The sequence below is a fragment of the Armigeres subalbatus genome, chromosome 1, assembly GCF_024139115.2.
Source record: "Armigeres subalbatus isolate Guangzhou_Male chromosome 1, GZ_Asu_2, whole genome shotgun sequence".
Classification (NCBI taxonomy): Eukaryota; Metazoa; Arthropoda; class Insecta; order Diptera; family Culicidae; genus Armigeres; species Armigeres subalbatus.
The window spans coordinates 28,150,064-28,169,953 of NC_085139.1; the positions used below are offsets into that span (position 1 = coordinate 28,150,064).

A 19,890-nucleotide genomic window follows, 5' to 3' on the forward strand; every position below is an offset into this window, starting at 1 on the left:
TTAAGAATTTTGTGGAAGAACCCTAAGGGAACGGAAATCAAGCACATTCATAAAAATGGCCAATTTATGAATTCCAATTCAAAGCACCGTTGTTTTTTTAAGCATTCATATGTACATTCTGAGTACAGAATTGACATTGTGACTCATGCTACCAAATGGTCCTCCGGAATGGGTTCATTCACAAATTACGTAACGCTAAGTTTGACAATTTTGAACCTCCATCCTACCCCTCGTAACGCTTTTTGTATGAAAGGTTTAATTGGTTTGTATGAATCGTAACGCATGGTCTGACCGGCTGCCTCTCCTTTTAGCTTTTCGTAATTTGTGAACAGACTCAATATTTATATGAAAAAATGGTTATTTCGCCAACGGTGGTTCCCTGAAGTGTGACAGTCCATACATTTTTTTAGATACCTCATACAAAAAGTGTGACATACGAGGGAGGGGATTGAAAATTCAAATTTTTGCGTTACGTAGTTATTGGATCTTCCCTTAATTATGAAATGATATTTTCATTTTCTAAAGTATAACTCGGTCGCCAAGGTGATCCATACATATTGTCATGCTCAGAATTTCGGACAGTTCCTGATAGAGATCCGCAGGGGACAAGAAGGCGAGGTGCGCAGAGAGCAAGGTGGACTACAAAGTTGGCGACGTGCAAATACTGACCGAGCTGAATGTAGACAAATGTTATCTACTGCAGAGGCCTTAGTTTGAATAAATCAAATGAAATAAATTCCGTTGTTAGAATGTCAAATGATGCTATGCAATAAAATTCATTATTTTTTATTTTATTTCACGGATGTTCCGGAATTTTCGGAAGGCCACATCATGTATAAGCCATAGCATTAAGTGCAAATTCATCAAAAAAATTCAATTCATCAAAAAAATCTTGGTGCTTAACGATAAAATTTATAAGTTTTCATTTTTTGGGATCCTCCAGATTCCCCGGAGCACCACACGGTGGTTAGAGGTGTGCGCCGTCGCCGCTGACAGTTTATGGCAATCTTGATGAAAATCCAGAGGACTTCTCGCGAAATGTTTTCTCCTTACTAGGGCGGGAATCAAACTCACACTCCATGGCTTGCAAATACGCTTAGACGACTGACGCCACTAACAATGCAAATTCCAGAAATTTCATGGGTAAAAAGAATTTCCTTTGGGAATCTCGAAGAATTACCTGCGTAAATTTCCAAGGATGTTGAAATCCACAGAAACTCACGTTGAAATCAAATGTTTTGACGGGGAAGGGCCATTTTTTGTTTAACCGAATATGTCATTAATCCGAAACTCGACTGGCATAAAATCATTTGACCGAAATAGACATATGGCCGATAATGTTGTTCGGCCGAACAGGTCATTTGGCTGAAAAATCGTCTAATCGAATTTGTCATTGAGTTAAAAAGGCCTAGATAGTCGTTTGGTAAAAAAGGGCCATTTGGCCGAAATGAATATATGGTGTTGCTTGTCCGAGCTGCCGAAAAAAAAATCGTTTGACCGAAAATGCTGCTTAGCTGGACGAGATGACATAAGGTCAAAAACGGTGTGCGACGTACGGGTGAAGATCATGCGGCCGATAACTGAAAAAGACGTTTGCTGCGACAGCTCATTTGTTCAAAAATGGCGTTTGGCTGAACGGGTTGACGTTTTTCGCCGTATAATCCGATCAGCCGAAATTTTCGGCCAAATTCCCCTTCCTGCTAAACTACCGTTTCGGTCAAATGGAATTTTCGATGACAAGGCCTATTCGACCAAACGACCTGTTAGGGCATATGGCTTTTTCCGCCAAATGACTAGTTTGGTCGTACCGCCAAACTATTTTCCACATAATAACCGTATCGGACAAATGGAATTCGGCTAGATAGCTTTCGGCTTAACGTATTATTCGGCCATGTGGTATTCGGTCAAATGACTTTCAACCAAACGACCCTTCGTCTTTTGAAAATTTTCTCGTAGAATTTCCAAAGAATTACTAATAGACAACATAAGGAATTTCACGTAGAAATCCAAATAAATTCCGTAAAAAATCCAGTTAAAATTCCGTTGGAAACAGTTTTTGTAAAACTTTTAAAAACTCACAAGGAAATTCTGTTAAATTAAAAGCATGCATGCCCGGTGGCATAGGCAAACTCCTTAACAATTTCCCGTGAAAATTTCAAAGAAATTCCTGTGAAAAATTTAGAGCAATTCCTGTCGAAAATTTGAAAAACTTGGAAAGATTATAAAGGAAATTAATGTCTTAAAACATCCTGAAAAAAAAAAACTTATCGTTACGAGCGTAATAAAAAAAATCACCGAGCCATCACCGACCAAAATTATGACATACGTTTCCGCCAACGATTTTCGGATCGGCACTGACCTCTAACGGTAGTCAGAATCCATCAACGAACCAACGGGATATTTTATAAGATATTATATTACCAAAATAAAGATTATTTGAGCAAAAGTAAAATTTTCAGCAACACCAGTGAGTGACATTTTTTTCAACACTCCGGATAATCGAGTCCGGCCTGTAGATAGAAGAAGATAAATTCTATGTTCCTGATGGAGAACAGAATATTATATGACCGAGATGAGCCAGCCCAGGGCTGCAAGTCTCGTTGATAAAGATATATATATAAAAATCCTCATTAAACACAAGTTAAAAGAAAACCTACATAGGTAAATGGAATACTCAACAGTTTTCACCCAACGAAAACCACGTGTTGATTAATGACTCCAATAATTAGTAATCGATTTTTATACAGGTTGCGAATCTTTAGTCATGATTGTTAAGCTTCTTTGAGGGCATCACTGAAATGTGCAGTGCAACATAGTAGCCTGGATTTGTGTGTGTGGTATCTTTCGCGCCACGAGCAGCAATGTTGCCTGTTGAGGAGTTATGCAATTAGATCCAGAAAACCACGGTTTAGATTAAATTCGAATACTAATTATTAGAACGATTAATTAAGATGCAGGGGGGTCCCGTAGCGTAGTTGGCTACACGTTCGCCTTTCAAGCGAATGATCATGGGTTCGATTCCCAGCCCCTCCACCAAAACCCTCGTTAGTCGCCGAATGCGCAGCCTATGCGGTGGCGTATTGGGGTGCACGCCTCATCGTCACGGCTGCCTGATGACGACTGACAACTTGTTCTTCTCGGAGGCATTCCTCCAACGTTACCCGGATAAATGGCAACCGGACAATGCAGCGATCACTGGATACACGACATGGACAAAACGAACACAATGGACTCAAGACGAGATGGACCAGCAACGACAACAACAATGAATAATGGAAAAATCTAAAAAATAGATTCTGTGTGGATTCTGGCTGCAGAATACCACAGTAGATCTCGGCACAGTAGCGGTTAAGTAACACAGAGTGCCTACCAAATAAAAATAAAGGAATAAAAAAAAATTAAGATGCGGTTTTCGCTGAGTGAAGGCTCTTGAGTATTTCGTTTAGCTATGTAGGTTTTCTTTTAGCCTGCGCTTAATGGGGAAGCTTCATTAACAGTATAATGAAAAAATAAATTTCCCCATACTAATTTGCTTGCAAACTTGAAACTGCTTGTGCTAAATCAGTATTAATCCAAATGAGCTCAAATTTTTAGAGCACACTCAGATGAAGAATCAGATGAACGCTGTGGAGCAAAATCGAACCACCCTAGTACATATGCTAGGTATACAAAAAAGCTGTGTTAAAGCTCATGGGCACGCTGCTGCGCAATCTTTGCTTGCGCGTTATTACCGCGAAGAGCTGAGGGTTTGAAGAGCGCGACAATATATTTAAAAAAAACTGTTACAGAATATCAAGTTCTGGGATTCGTGGCCATGCGGATAGCGAAGTCAATGGTCTAGACGCAAGTGCTGTGGAATGAGCGGTCAATTCTCACCCTGGTAAAGGAGAAAACTTTCCTAGTTACAATTGGTTATTTTTATTGGAAAGATAGTTGATTTGCTTTGGGCGAAGTTCTTAAACAATAATAAGTGCAAGTGCAACTCTCCACTGGTCCATTGGGTGTTGTGTAAATGTCCCGTTCCTTATCTCATGCTAGATGTTAAGTGTTCAGTCTCTAGGGGAAGATCCCCCAGTGCTGGACACATAAGCCATTTAACGAAAAACTCTCTATCTAAGCATCCGGATATTGTTTACTCATATATGGTATACACAAAATATGATCATTGATGATACATGCAAACTATATTTGAACATTTGAACACATTTTTGGACGATGTATTTTGATCATGAATTTTGGTGAAAATTTTCACGGCTCAGTGTCCCCGAGTACCAGACACTATTGCTTCATGTGCAAATATGACAAAGTTCCTATTACATATGCAAATATGACAAAGTTCCTATTACATGAGTAAAGACATCATTTAGAATAGTAATATTTTTCACTTGCTTCAAGTTGTAGATATTAACACGTGTTAGTAGAGCTTATTTGACTCTCCAGCTCAATTTCTTACATCCTGCTCAAAATTCCCTCCATTTTCAATGACATCTTCAAATTTTGTTTCTGCTTATTTCTGTGGTTTTCTGATACCTCAAAAAGAAAAAAACAAATGAATTGAAGTACAAAACAAAACAGGTGCAAATAATGGCTATTTGATCACATGGAAAAACTGTCCGGACCCGGGGGACAGCATAGGATAGGGATAGATACATTATATACAACGAACAACGATAAAAGAGAGGCAAAAACTGTTCCGAATCATAACAAGCCTTCTTCTTCTTATTGGCATTACATCCCCACACTGGGACAGAGCCGCCTCGCAGCTTAGTGTTCATTAAGCACTTCCACAGTTATTAACTGCGAGGTTTCTAAGCCAGGTTACCATTTTTGCATTCGTATATCATGAGGCTAGCACGATGATACTTTTATGCCCAGGGAAGTCGACAATTTCCAATCCGAAAATTACCTAGACCGTTACCGGGAATCGAACCCAGCCACCCTCAGCATGGTCTTGCTTTGTAGCCGCGCGTCTTACCGCACGGCTAAGGAGGGCCCCACTCAAGCCATGATAACAAACAAAATCTGATCGGTAGCCCCCATAGAAAAATGATGATTCTCGCTTTGTTTTTGCTCCTTTCTTGTTGGTTACTGCACAGCTATGTAGAACAAGTTGAAATGCATCATTAGAGCCAGTGCTCCCCGCATTTGGAGCTTTCTAAAAGAAATTTATCATGGGGTATAACATCCCGAATCAGTTCTCTATCATGACAGCTTGCGAAAAAAGTTTCTCGTGGTATGCTCTACATATCGTATATGTATACAGAGATGATAAGTGAGAGACTTGCTCTTTCTCTTTAGAATTCAATCCCTGTATCTAACAAATCATGATTGCTATTTGAAATATGACTAATATTGACCATCTTGACATAATCAAAATGCATTCTATTGGTTTAAATATTGTTGATTCAAACCTTCTAAAATAAGGCTTAACATGATTTTTTTATATTTTCGTTCAATTTCAAATTTTGTAAAAAGCTTACGACATGAGGATCTGATATTCCATGCAGGTAAAGGACATTTCAATAGCTTTCTTTTGTACTATATAAAATGATGGAGGGATGTCTTTATTTATTCCCAGACTAAGGCCGGAGTGGCCTGTGCAATACATAGAAGTCTTCTCCATTCAGCTCGGTCCATGGCTGCACGCCGCCAATTACACAGTCGGCGGAGGGTCCGCAAATCGTCCTCCACCTGATCGATCCACTTTGCCCGCTGTGCACCTGGAGGGATCTCTGCAATTTCCGTTTTTAAATGTGTCCGGTATTGGGAGGAGTCCGGCGCTGGAGGACCCTACAAACTCTGGTCAAAGACAGTGATTCTGTCTTTTTTTTTTAATTTGTTACCATCTACTGGTCGGGATCGGCACTTCGCCAAGCCGTATTTTTTTTATTATTTTTTTTGTGTCTTTATTAAAGAGACTTTCAGCCCGAGGCTGGCTCGTCTCCGGCAAACACGTATTTTGCATTTGGTAACGGCGGCGTAAGATCCCCTAGATTTGACATTTAAGAGGTAGAAAACATTGGAACTCATCAAGTCTGCCACGACCCAATGATAAAATAGTGTAAAAGAACGTCAGCTGTCCTCTGGTTTAACCCAGGGTTCTTATATCAGGGTTCACTCATTTCGACAGTAGATGGGAGAGACTAGCGCGGGGGTGAAATAGTAGTTTGTGCAACTAGTTGCAAAATTATTATTTTTTCAGCACGAGTTGTACGTTTTGGATAAATACTACGAGTGCTGAAAAAATCAAGTTTTGCGTCGAGTTGCACACGCTATTTTTTGCAATGACGAAAAATGGGCTTAAATATGATAAATCTGTACCACAATGGTACAATTTTATTTACTCAACATGACCAATCTTACCAAAAAATCATGTTGCTGCAGAAAACAAACAGACTCCATATTGTCGTGCCCCATTGTGTGTTCGACAGACCATAAAGCGATAGATAAACCTGCCTTTGGAAAATTGGATGTAATGCCCATAAAATTATTTCATTTATTACGTGACACAAAGAATACACTATTTGAACACTCACCCAAGCCAATTTAGCTGAATGTGGTAATGTAACTATTGTTATAATGCTGATTTTCCATTATAGCACCCAAATGAGTGCTATAATGGATTTTATGCAACCCATTTGAGTTGCATAATGTTCATTAAAGCACCCATGCCATTGGTATGGAAAAGTAGGCCGTTTTATCACTCAAACGCCAACTGTAAACCAGGTATTATGATCAGGAATTGCAAAAATTTCATTTTCAGTACAAAACATAAACAAACTCGGTGGCTATCCCATATAAAAATCCAAGATGGCTGAAGCATGTCATTGGCATACTGCAACATCTGTTTGTATTCACCTTGGTTTAACCCACTATAACCCAAATCTTTGTTTTCGCTCAAAATCACTATTTTGCTTTACAAAATCGTTCTTAACGCGGTTTGCACATTGAAAATTTTTAATTCGCGATTTTATCAATTTAATACATTGATTTTTAAGAATTTTGTTTTTCAAGTTTTCAAGTCAAGTATTTAGAGTTTGAAAATTCTTATTCAATGTTGACTTATTGCAATTTTTAAATTTTTAGAGTTATTTTTTATTTTCTGTATAACGAGTTGAATAAATATTTTAAAGTTGAACATTCACCACTATAACCTTCTATTGAATAAGGTTAGTTGTAGAATATTTTTCTTATATATTTTTCTTTATAAGCTACATATATTTCACTCTTCAAAGGTATACGAGCGAAAACACGGAGAAGGAAAATATTTCTCAATTTTCAATATTTTTTTTATAAATTTGTAGAATTTTACCACATTTAAACATGCATTGAAGTTTATATTAATGATCAACATCAAAAACTTTTGAAAATCTGATCAATTGAAAATTACGAAAAATAATTAAAATACCCCGTCTAAAAGCGGTCTTGGGCATAAGAGGATTAATACAGGATCAAGAAATGGCCGAAATATATTATATAATTATTAGATTCCATAATTAGTTGTTAACGAGGTTGTTAATTTATTTCAGGTCTTTCCGCATTCAATTTTCGTACAATGCATCAGGTATACAGTTTCTGCACATTGCTCATCATTATGAAGACTATTTCCGGCTCGTGTAAGTTACATCTATAAAAGAAAGATTTAGTGGAAAATCAAGTTTTTGTTGTTTTCTCGGAAGTACCTATGTGGAATGGATATATATTGTTTCTTGAACAAACGATTCGATTGACCCTACATTTTTTTTTCTTCTTATTGGCTAACATTCCACACTGAGACATTCCCGCACTTCCACATTTGGTCGGATTCAGCCAAACCGCTTCAAACGACTTTTTCTCTGACTTGTAGTTTTTTGATCGCAAAAAGAAAACGAAAAGTATTTCATATCAATTCATGCGTACATTTGATGTAGGATATCCTCAGCTATGATGTTGAACGATGTCCAATGAGATTTATGATTAATAAAATCTTTGGAAAAAAGGACATTTTTCATTAACGCTTGGTGTGATTTGGTGGAACCCCGACCATTTGTTAACTGCGAGGTTTCTAAGCCAAGTTACCATTTTTGCATTCGTATATCTTGAGGCTAAAACGACGATACTTTCATGCCCAAAGAAGTCGAGAAAATTTCCAACCCGAAAATTTCCTAGACCGAACCGGGAATCGAACCCAGCCACATTCAGCATGGTCTTGCTTTGTAGCCGCGCATCTTACCGCACGGCTAAGGAAGCCCTCACATTACAGAAAATATTAAGCTGATAATTGGTAAAAAGCAAGCTTGTTGCAGAATTTTACTTCTAAAATTTACTGAGTTACGGCAGTGCTCAATTCTGCCCAGTTGGCACAATAAAACTTGTTTTCTCCATACCTGCTAGTAGCTACTTTGCCACGTGCCTATGATGTGCCCCGAGCACCGTCCTGTATCGAGTTCTCAAGATCGCCCGAAAGATAATATTAGGTGCTTGTCGTAGTGTTGTCACAATTGCTCTATTGTCCTCCCTTCCTCCGTTATCCCTGCCTATGTCAAACTTGTGCGACCGATCCAACTGCTAGTAGAACATTAATGTGACCTTCTTTACCTCCATAAAAACATGTTATGTCTGCTGCATATTTGATGCCCTCGTATGCCTACGATAAGAAGCTTGCCCATGCTGAATTCTTCTCCAGCAAGTGCCAACATTTACCGTCGTGTCAGTCAATCTGTCAGTGATTAAAAACGACAATTTTTTATTCTAGAGTTTAAAAAACTTAAGAGACGTTCCATCGAATTATACAAACGTTATGGGGAAATGTTGTACTCTAACCGTCACCTAAGACTACGCCAGCTAACTAATCTACAACAGCATAATAAATTGAGTGCCACTTTTCGTGTTTTCATCCTTTTGGTCAGTCCCATTGTTAATGGACAACGAACGAACAAGACCAAAACGTGAAGACCATCTGACGCACGTGATAGGAACAGTATAGGCGGTGGTGGTGGATGACAATGTACAATTTTCACGAAAAGCTCTACCAAGCACTGCACTGAATATAAATGTTTCGGAAAATTGATTTAATGAATCGTGTGCTGGCTGTGGATGTCGTTCTCGGGTCGCTGTTGCCGCTCGTTGGTTTAATATTGAAGTATCTGCACCATAATCAAGACAATCATCCTGCTGTGCGAGGACGTTGCCTCGCAAGTATAAGGAAAATGAGGCGGAAAAAATGAATCATCCCAGGAAATATCCCTCCCATAGTTTCTTGATTTAATGGAACGAGAGAGAGAGTGAAAGTATGAATGGTTGTTGCACCGTGGCGGTAACCATGTCGGTCGGCGGACGAACGTGACCTCAGATGAGATTGGGGTTTTACTATTTCTGTTGGGTTGGAACTGATTTATCGTCTAATCAATGGTGAGTAGTTCGTCAAGCAAAAGCTCTTAAGATTATTTACCCTCTGTAGACGAGATAATTTGTGAGGATCTGGAGAAAATATATATGTAACGCCATGTATGTAGTTTTATAGCGTGATGGTATTGTCTTATGTGAGTTGCGTGACATGAGATGGTAAATAAAAGATGGTTTGGAAAAGATGAAGGGACGGGTAAAGTGATAAGAAAATCTCTGCAGCTTTTCGCCGCTTTGCACGAAGTTCCTTTCCCATGCAGCGCACGTACCAAGCCAGGAAAATCCTGTTTCACTGTTGTCGTCGAGCAGTGAATTATATTTGTACCTGCAGAGCAGAGTTATGAGCTGTCTTTTCCCATTTGTAATGCATATGTAACTTTATTACACATTGCGTGGGGGCCCATGTAAGAGGTACGAGTTGGATGACCTTTAACAACCGTTGTAAAGTGAGAGTAAGACATAAAACCGAAGATGGATAAGCTTGGATGTTCATTAGGGAGAAAGTATTTCAAAATACTTGTTAATGAAAGTTAAGTTTGCAGCCGTTTTGTTTAACTGAAGTTCTGATCTTAGATTCTTTCAAATTACAGGATTTTAGATTCTTAAACCTGTATTTTCAATAGCGACCTATTGATATGGGAATTTAAAATAAATGGTATCAATCCATCTATCACTAGATATCATCAAATGATTTTTGAGAATGGATGCAAAACAGTAAATGCTTTTAAAAGTATGTCATTGAAATGACACATTTTAATTAATCCAGATAATATTAACAACTGGACGAATCTGTCCGATATAGCTCGTTTTTTTATTTCTATCTAGCTGTCAATCGTATAATAGATGAATGCAGCGTCGAACTATATTTCGATTTCATTTCCAACTTTTGATGGCTTCATGGCTTTGTTTCCACGTTTCCATCTTTTCTAATATATAAACCCTACCGATGCCAATGCGAATCGGTTATTGAGAATATTTTGTTATCGGTCTACCGGTTCGTACGTTCTATGACTTCAAAGGAAATGCAAACTAAAATATAGGCAGAGGGCAATTTGGTCGGGGTTCAGCCAAACCGCACCAAGCGGCTTTTTGACTGACTTGTAATATTTTATTCATACAAGGAAAACCGGAATCATTTCATATCAATTGATACGTATATTTGATGTATGATAAACTCAGTTATGGGATTGGGGAATATTCGATATGATTTGCGTTGATCGCAAATCCACATAACGATAGCTTGGGCAGAAAAATAGCCAATTTTTTGTTGGCCCTTGGTGTGTTTTGGCAGAACCCCGACCATTTAGAAAAGTGACGCAAAAACGGGGAGTGTCAACATGGCAAATGATCGCCAGATTGAGTGTAAACTACTCCCTACCGAACTACTAAAAATGAAACAATTGAATGCTACAACTGACATTTCGTATTGAACAACGCACCATGCGTCCGCTTTCCCGTTATTATGTGAGTGAAACATTGCTGAGGGTGTTTTGCTCACAAATTCATCCACCTATAGTAAAAGAGGCCTGACAAATTCAAAGCACTGATATTATTTTCTGTCCAAGTTCTAAGGCTTCCCCAAACACACGCGACGCGGCAGTCGTGACGCGATCTTATTGCTTGGCGACAACGATTCTGCCGCCTTCGATATAGAAGCCTAAATAGGGCATTGCCTGCAGAGGTCCAACGATAGAATCGCGGCGACCATTTGTCGCCGTCGCGGTGATTAAATCGCTTAGGTTTGGGGGTGTATGGAACCCTACAAGCGCTGTTATCCCATACAGCATTTGTGATCAACGTGATTCAACCATAGTAACCCGGATTTTACATAAAAGGTTTGATCGGAAACTTGAATATTAAATTTATTGTTTCGGTTTGCTTGTTGTGGTATGAAAATCGGCCTACTGTGATGTAAAACATGAACATCTGACAAATAAAGTACCGTCTTGAACAACACATATTGATCACAAAATTTATTTCGCCATTAGCAATCTAATACTTATGAATCATTCAAGCACCCAGCCGGATGACACACAGCTATGCTTCTGGCTCTAGCATAAAATTCACGTTATTATTTTGCTGTGGACGTTATTTTCTGATACAATATTGTTATCAAATATTCAAATTTGTTTTGCACCGTACTAACCGTGTTGTGTTGAATGACGGTCTTATTACAATTAAATTGAAAATCGAACACATTTTTCACGGCACGGAATTCGTGGTACATAACAATAATTGTAATAAATTCATTCAAATCGCTCAACAACAATTACTCCATCATAGAAAACTAGTCCTGAAATGATGTTTTTGTTTACTAATTTTGAATTGTCAGTGGAGCCCACCACGCGCTAACCCCAGAGATGTTAGCCACCATTTTTTCCCATTGGAGAGATAGGCGATGACAGTAGGGTCACAAAACAGATAAGTATCATAGAACAAACTGCAAATTTCAAAGTAGGCTCTTTGTTTATCAACCCTCAAGAAACGGCACTCCTGTATACCCAAGGCGAAAGAAAGAGCCAGCAAAGCATGCGATGCTGCTCTGTCTTATGCGCGTTGTTCAGTCAAGCTTGACTTCCACCGCTAGGTTCGCTAGCGATTCAAAATCCTGGAAGGACCACATTTTGCGCCAATGATGCCTATATGTTATGTGGTAGGGTGCAAGCACCGCGTTTATTGTAAAATTCATTTTGATTTTTTTTTCTAATTTTGTCGTCCAGAGTTATCGCACTTTGGAGAGCGAACTGGGCTATACTGCCGTAATCTGGAAAAGTGACGTAACAGCCATTTTACAACATGCATGTTTTCCATTTTCCTGTTAAAGAGCTCTATGAGTAGTACTCGCTAACACCATTTTTGGAAAATGGCGTATACGTCACTTTTTTGGATTACGGCAGTCAGAGCCGTAGCGTGGACTCCCAGCGCCCTTGGCGAAACCGTTATTGGGCGCCCCTTACTTTCATGCATGTTCAAAACAAATGGCATGATAGGAGCTGTTTTTCTTTCATTATCAATATTGTTTGCGTGGTGGATTCAATAAATGTTTGCTTTATGAATTCCTTAAGTCTCTATAACTTGCATGTGTCCCAATAGGTGTAAGGATTATAAAAATGGCCAGAACATTTCTAAAAATCCTGTTTATAGAAATTTCAACGATTTTCTTAAAGATTAAATAAACCTACGCAAATAAAAAAATAGATCCAGCAGTGCGTGTGTTACCGACACAAAATCCAGACTTCCTTGTTGTGAATTCACGCACTAGTGGATCTAGCCAGGCCAATAAAATCCATCTCAATTGTGTGGTTGAATCACTTTCGGACGTAGTCGCAACAAGAAGAACCCTACTTTGGAGTGGATTGAAAGACCTTCGGAATCGCCATTAGACCTTGGTCGGTGTACTGGACTTACAGTGTTAGGGTAGGATATTTTTCAACTGGATAAGATGTAATACTCGGAAGTTGGCTTTCTCAGTCTAAAGAATAAGGACGATATTCTTCTTACGTGCCCGACATTTCGGTCGATGAGTTGTAGCCTTTTTGAAGTTTAGTATAGTCTGTCGTCTATTGTAAATAATTGTAAACCACTTTCGATCAGTGGTGGAGTGGCTGGGTTCGATTCCCGGTGCCGGTCTAGGCAATTTTCGGATTGGAAATTGTCTCGACTTCCCTGGGCATACAAGTATTATCGTGTTAGCCTTACGATATACGAATGCAGAAATGGTAACTTGGCTTAGAAACCTTGCAGTTAATAACTGTGGAAGTGCTTAATGAACACTAAGTTGCGAGGCGGCTCTGTCCCAGTGTGGGTATGTAATGCCAATAAGAAGAAGAAGAATAGCGATTCGACCAAGTCGTATAAAAAAAGACAACTTCGGGCCTATTCGGATCAAAATATATCAATTCCTATAGTGGGCCTATCGGTAGTTTGGTGGCATTAGTTGAATTGGTTAGGCCAATAAATTTTCACCCTTATGTCTGTTTAAATGAAGTGAAAATTTCACAGGATCAAATGCGATCGTTATGGTCCGAATTTTTCTCAAATTAAAACAAACTCCCTATCACTACATCCGAGTATCTATTACTTGAAAACGGCTTAGATTTCTTAATCACGAACAAAAAATATAGGCGTTTTTAAAGTCTACTCTATGTTTTGCCTTTGGCGTGTTGAAGTCCTCATCCAGGGCTTCTTCCCCATAAACTTGTTCCAATCTTCTTTTAATTTATATTTCCTGTTCCTTTCTATTTTCACTTCCTTTTTCATCAAGTAAATTATAAAAAGTAGTCAATGAAGATGCCCCCTGAGCCTACGTTCTGTTACCTGTATATTGACGGAAAAGTCCTTTCGAAAATAAGTCAAACGGTTGATTGCGGATGTAGTCCCCGAGGGAAATGTCTGTTAAAAGCTTGAATCTGAAACACTTTGAACCGATAAATTAGAGAATTTATCAAGGTTTTTTACACGGTTTGATTTTAGCCGATTGAGACCCTCAGCATCAATAAAACAATGAATTACCCTCACCAAACAAATTACAAACAAATCGAAGAAAATTCAAGTGGTATACATCCAACCGCGTAAAAAAATCTTGATGAGATTTGTCATCATTTCCTATAGTTCAATTCTGGATTTCGGCGCCCCCTAAAGGCCTGGCGCCCTTGGCGGGGGCCAACCTGGCCAACCGCACGCTACGGCGCTGACGGCAGTATAATGCAAAGCGATTGTTTTATTGGGCTCAGCTTTTCTTCTGTCATTTTTTTTTAATTTGGAAAAAAGTGAATATTTTTCTTTCAGATGTTTTTAGCTCCTAGTTTCGGATTGGCGAGTGTTGAAAAAAGCCCAACAAGCAGTGGTAGTGAAGTCGTCTTTACATAATTTCCATGCGTTAGATCGTGAATGAAAACAGTAGACGGTCCATTCTGTTAAATTTCTAGACGCAAAGCGGGTTCTGTCGATTTTCGAAGTATTTTTTATTACAATCAAAGTTAATTGCCTATAATCCGGGAACTGTTCTGCCTGAAACTCGAATTGTGCAATTCAGATTTAGTTCGAAATAAATATTGGAGGGTAACCACTTCCTTCGGTGGGGTTTGATCCCACGAAAGACTTCCGTCGTCCTCCACAGCTCAGTGGGTACTGATGAGGAAAAACTACCAACACCAGACACATACCGGAACTCTCGCAATCTATTTTTATAGCCAACTCTTTTACCCGTATTTTTTTGTACAATGCCAACCGAGAAGGATTTAGTATTCAGTATTGTCTGGAAGCTACACACATGCTTCATCAGAATCTGCGCTCGATGCAGTAGGGTTGCGTTGTTGCGTCAGGTGGACGTCAGATCCCAAACCCCAACCCGAAGCTCAAATTACCGTCAGTGCTTGAGCCACCCTATGGAAAAGTTTCGCCCACCGGGAAGAAAATGTATATTTGCAGAAACTGTTGAAAATTTTTTTTTTTCAGGAGAGCAAATCGTCGATTTACTCACACGCTTTACTGGTACGGGGAAGTTATGGCCCTTCTGCGACCTTGGTGTCCTGCAATTATCCTGTTTGTGCGCTGTTCTCCGGTGGTACAAAGTTTGCCTCTGAAGGATTGAAAGTTGAAGTAAAGGCCTTACCCTCAAAGTCCGCGCCAAAATGTATTGCCAAAAAACTTTGATTATCAACTTTCTATGGAAAGGCAGGCAGTGAAAGTCAAGGCAGCGGAGGAGATGACTACGTCAGTTCAGCGGACGATGGGAGCCAACCAGCCCCCACCTTGAGGGAAGTTAAGGATGCTATCCAACAGCTAAAGACCAATAAAGCAGCTGGTAAGGATGGTATCGGAGCTGAGCTCATCAAGATGGGCCCGGAAAAGCTAGCCACTTGCCTGCACAAATTGATAGTCACAATCTGGGAAACTGAACAGCAATAGGAGGAGTGGAAAGAAGGGGTTATATGCCCCATCTACAAGAAAGGCGACAAGCTGGAGTGTGAGAACTTTCGAGCGATCACCATCCTTAATGCCGCCTACAAAGTGATATCCCAGATCATCTTCCGTCGTCTGTCACCATTAATGAATGAGTTCGTGGGAAGTTATCAAGCCTGCTTCGTTGACGGCCGCTCGACAACGGACCAGATCTTTACCGCACGGCAAATCCTTCAAAAATGCCTTGAATACCAGGTCCCAACGCACCATCTGTTCGTTGATTTCAAGGCGGCATACGACAGTATAAATCGCGTAGAGCTATGGAAAATTATGGACGAGAACAGCTTCCCTGGGAAGCTTACAATACTGATCAAAGCAACGGTGGATGGTGTGCCAAACTGTGTGAAGATTTCGGGCGAACACTCCAGTTCGTTCGAATCGCGCCGGGGACTAAGACAAGGTGATGGACTTTCGTGCCTGTTGTTCAACATTGCACTAGAAGGTGTCATGCGGAGAGCCGGGGTACGATTTTCAACAGATCCAGTCAATTTATTTGTTTCGCGGATGACATGGACATTGTCGGCCGAACATTTGCAAAGGTGGCAGAACTGTACACCTGCCTGAAACGTGAAGCAACATAAGTTGGACTGGTGGTGAATGCGTCAAAGCAAAGTACATGCTTGTGGGCGGAACCGAGCGCGACAGGGCCCGCCTGGGAAGCAGTGTTACGATAGACGGGGATACTTTCTAGGTGGTCGAGGAATTCATCTACCTCGGATCCTTGCTAACGGCTGATAACAATGTTAGTCGTGAAATACGAAGGCGCATCATCTACTACGGGCTCCAGAAGAAACTGCGGTCAAAAAAGATTCGACGCCGCACCAAATGTGTCATGTACAAGACGCTAATAAGACCGGTTGTCCTCTACGGACATGAAACATAGACAATGCTCGAGGAGGACTTGCAAGCACTCGGAGTATTCGAGAGACGGATACTTAGGACCATCTTTGGCGGTGTCCAAGAAGACGGTGTGTGGCGGCGAAGAATGAACCACGAGCTCGTCCAACTCTACGGCGAACCCAGTATCCAGAAGGTAGCTAAAGCGTGGGGCGTATTCGAGGATGGAGAGATGCGGCCTCGAACCGTGTATTGTGGCGTCAAATTGTTGATTCAGTGTTATCTGTTTAGATGAAGAATAAATAAATGAAATGAAAATGGAAAGGATTAAAACGCCACTTCAAATTTAGGCGATGTTTGGAATCCGAAGAAATCGGAAGGAGCCAAGGGGCGTCTCACATAGATTAGATTGAATATATTTACTGAAAATCAATCAAGTAACCAAAGCGACTTTATTTCGATTTAAATCGAAACTAAACAAAGGCGCATTTGATGATTTTAGCAACGCTACAAATACAACTGTCAAATATAATATTGACAGTGCTTGTAAACATGTACATGAACATGAAAAAAGAGGGATCTAAAGTAAATCAATCAGCATTCAGTGTCTCAAATCAATTATTTCGTACGTTTTAGGTTCGTTATTTATGACTAATAAATTTTCTTTCATAAAATTAATTATTTTGGATACATAAACTCATGTCACGGAAGCGCATTTGTTTCGCACAAGCTATCTTGCATCGGATTTGGCTATTATCGGTTTTGTCGAAATTCTGTTTGAAATATTAGCGAGCAGCTTTGAGTTTTGTATGAATTAACAGATATTTTTCGTGATTGTATTCCCAACAGTTCATTCTAACTTAGTTGTTCTTGTACAATACAATGAATTACCGAAGCTGCGCTTCTCAAAATCATCTCTATACTGCTCAAAGGATCGCTATCCAATAAGCAGTAATCGACATTTACTGCTCCTTGGTCAGTACTAAGTTGTATTTACTGGTCCTTGGTCAGTACTAAGTTGTATAGGAGCAAATAAGTCTTCGAAGAAAAGAAAAAGATATCTATACCACAGTAAATATATGATTTATTCTCGGATTTATTATTCGAAATCGAAGTCAACTCAAGTGGCCGAAATGTACCAAGTACCGCCACAAATCTAAACCAACTAATCAACGCTCTGGAACTAAAGGTCAGAAGTTCAAAAACTAACATAACTGCTTTGAAAAGCCGCGCTTCAGGCCATGGAAGATATCCAAAGAATTTCACATGAGAAAACATCAGGATATTTCTACAGGATTCCAAGAAAATTGCGCAGGGCTTCTTGCTTTTTTGTGAACTATCTTTGCGAGTTATTTTACGGGGTTCCTTCAGGTGATAATCCATGGCAATATTGTCATGTCCAATAATGTCTAAAATGAGAAATAAGCTTTTTATAAAAGATGTAAATTCCTAACTAATTGAAAAATTTGGAAACTTTGCCATTCTTTTTCTGTTGATAAGAAAATAAACAACTGAAATAATGTCATTGGTAACGAGTAAAACCGATGTTTGCTTGGATAAAAACTACAGATTAGTTCTGTCTAGCAACCCTATAACCAGAGACCGGCGGAGTGAAATACTGTCGAATTGGCAACGTATGAAAATGCATGAAATCGTGAAAATAATACTGGCAGCACTTGAACTTTTTGCTTGCTTCTTATGGATGCAAAAAGTAAACAAGTCGAATTGGAACCGCTTTTGACGGCTCGATTGGAAACAAGATGGCGTCTTTGCCGATCTCTTATTCTAGTATTTCTAGTTCTGTCAAACCAGTTGAAGGTGCGTTGCAATAATGATCAAACAATACGACTTTATTTCGATTGAATCAAATCGACTTTATTTCGATTGAAATTCGCTGCGATCGATAGCTGTGAGACACCCCTTGGAAGGAGTCTTCTTATAAAGGAGTGAAAAAATTCGAAAGCATAATGGCATATCTTGTATTGAAAAAAAAAGATCGTAGTAGTCGAAGGCATCGGACGTATTTTTCTGTGCTCGCAGCCGTCATTTTTTGTCTCAATATTAATTACCTAGTTTTTTTTGCAAAATTTGAAATTAAAGATAGGGCGGAATTTGAAGCACGCATATTATTGGCGTAAAAACTGTGCTTGGTCACGCTTTTGCCGAATGCAAACAAATGTGGATGGAAGCGATCGTTGGACTACGCACTCGATGGCGAAAGTGATCCAAAGTCCGAGGACGAATGCTATGGAGTGGTGGACCAAGTCTACCGAGTATATCAAGCCGCCCGGTCAGTCGATTTTTCAAGAAACCGAAGCGATAAGCAATTATTTAACACAAATGCAAACGACGAAGTGCAAAAATGGGTTCAAACCAGGGGGGAGTAAGCCTGTCATCCATGAACAAATCAAGCCTACCTAAGATGTATTATCTGGGCCACGCCGCTTGGAAAAGGTGGGCCACCCCGCTTGGCAAGTGTAACAGTGTTAGAATTGGAATCTTGTAGGATATTGATTAATTTACACTAATGCTGGCTAAGAAAAAAAATGTAGAATTGTTTATTTACATTTGCTTCATACTACTTCATGGGGAATTCTCATACAAATGGGCGCTCAAAATTATTTTTTCAATGAAAACTGTTTCTATGAAGCATATACATATTATGTGAAGAAATATTTAAGAACTTTTTTCAACCCTTTAAGGGTCATCGTTAACCCTTTGAAAATGACACCCATGGAAAAAAACTTTTTATTTTATTTTTTTTTGGGCAATTTTTTTTTTGTTTGTATCCAATACAACATGCATAAAATAGCAAATAATCATATTTCTAGTGATAATGCTGTTCTTTTTTTTAATCATTACGAGGTATAGAGAATAAAAACCACAATTTTCAAGAAAACTCTGACTTCAGCGTTCTCGTAAAAGCGCAAATACGCGCAAGCAAATCACTTACTAAAAGGTGGTACTAGGGTTATATTTCAATCCCCCATTTACAGATGAGGGGACATTTGGGGACATTAGGTTTGCGGGACCATTTTATAGTGAAGAATTATGATAATTAAAGTTTTCTTCTACAACTTTTTGATGTTAATCTTTGCGTGCAAAACAAACCAAAGTATCGAAAAGCTGAGGGTTTAAGCTTTGAAATGTTATATTTGGAGAAAAAATGACTTTCTAACATACAAATCAAAGTGAGGAATGATGTTTTGGTTTAATCAGCTTTTTTTATTTCGTCAGCCCATATCTTTTGACTGAATAAACACAGCGCTTCAATATTTTCCGATACTCTTATCTAGGATATATACTTTCATATGATATATAAATTAGACAAATTGGAGATAGTAATTTTTTTTATAGTGCAGAGGAGGCGCGATGCACCGAAAACTACCCCCCTGGTTCAAACTGCTGCTTTAGTGAGCATCAACAAATCGTAGCTACCCGATACTGGACAGTGCTGATGACTAAGAGAATGTTGGCGAAAATAAGAACGGGAAGTTTAAGGGAAGAACTTTACGGAGATCGTTTCGTTTCTATTCGCGAGTCGATGAGCGGAAGATTTGACGCGGTGTAGCACAGATGCTTACATACTGATCCGTACTACTACCACCTCACAACCAGAAGCTTCTTGTGTTGCTGTTCTATTTCCTTTTCCGCTTTACGGTTCTTGGCGCTAGTGGCAAAAATCATAACAAGTTCTGGAACGGA

General features: G+C 39.3%; 1 protein-coding gene across 1 annotated transcript in view; it reads left to right on the top strand.

Annotated features, from left to right (window-relative positions):
• Nucleotides 1–19,890, top strand: part of LOC134223149 (gamma-aminobutyric acid type B receptor subunit 2) — a 128,278-nt gene that overhangs the window by 53,457 nt on the left and 54,931 nt on the right. The window lies entirely within an intron of this gene.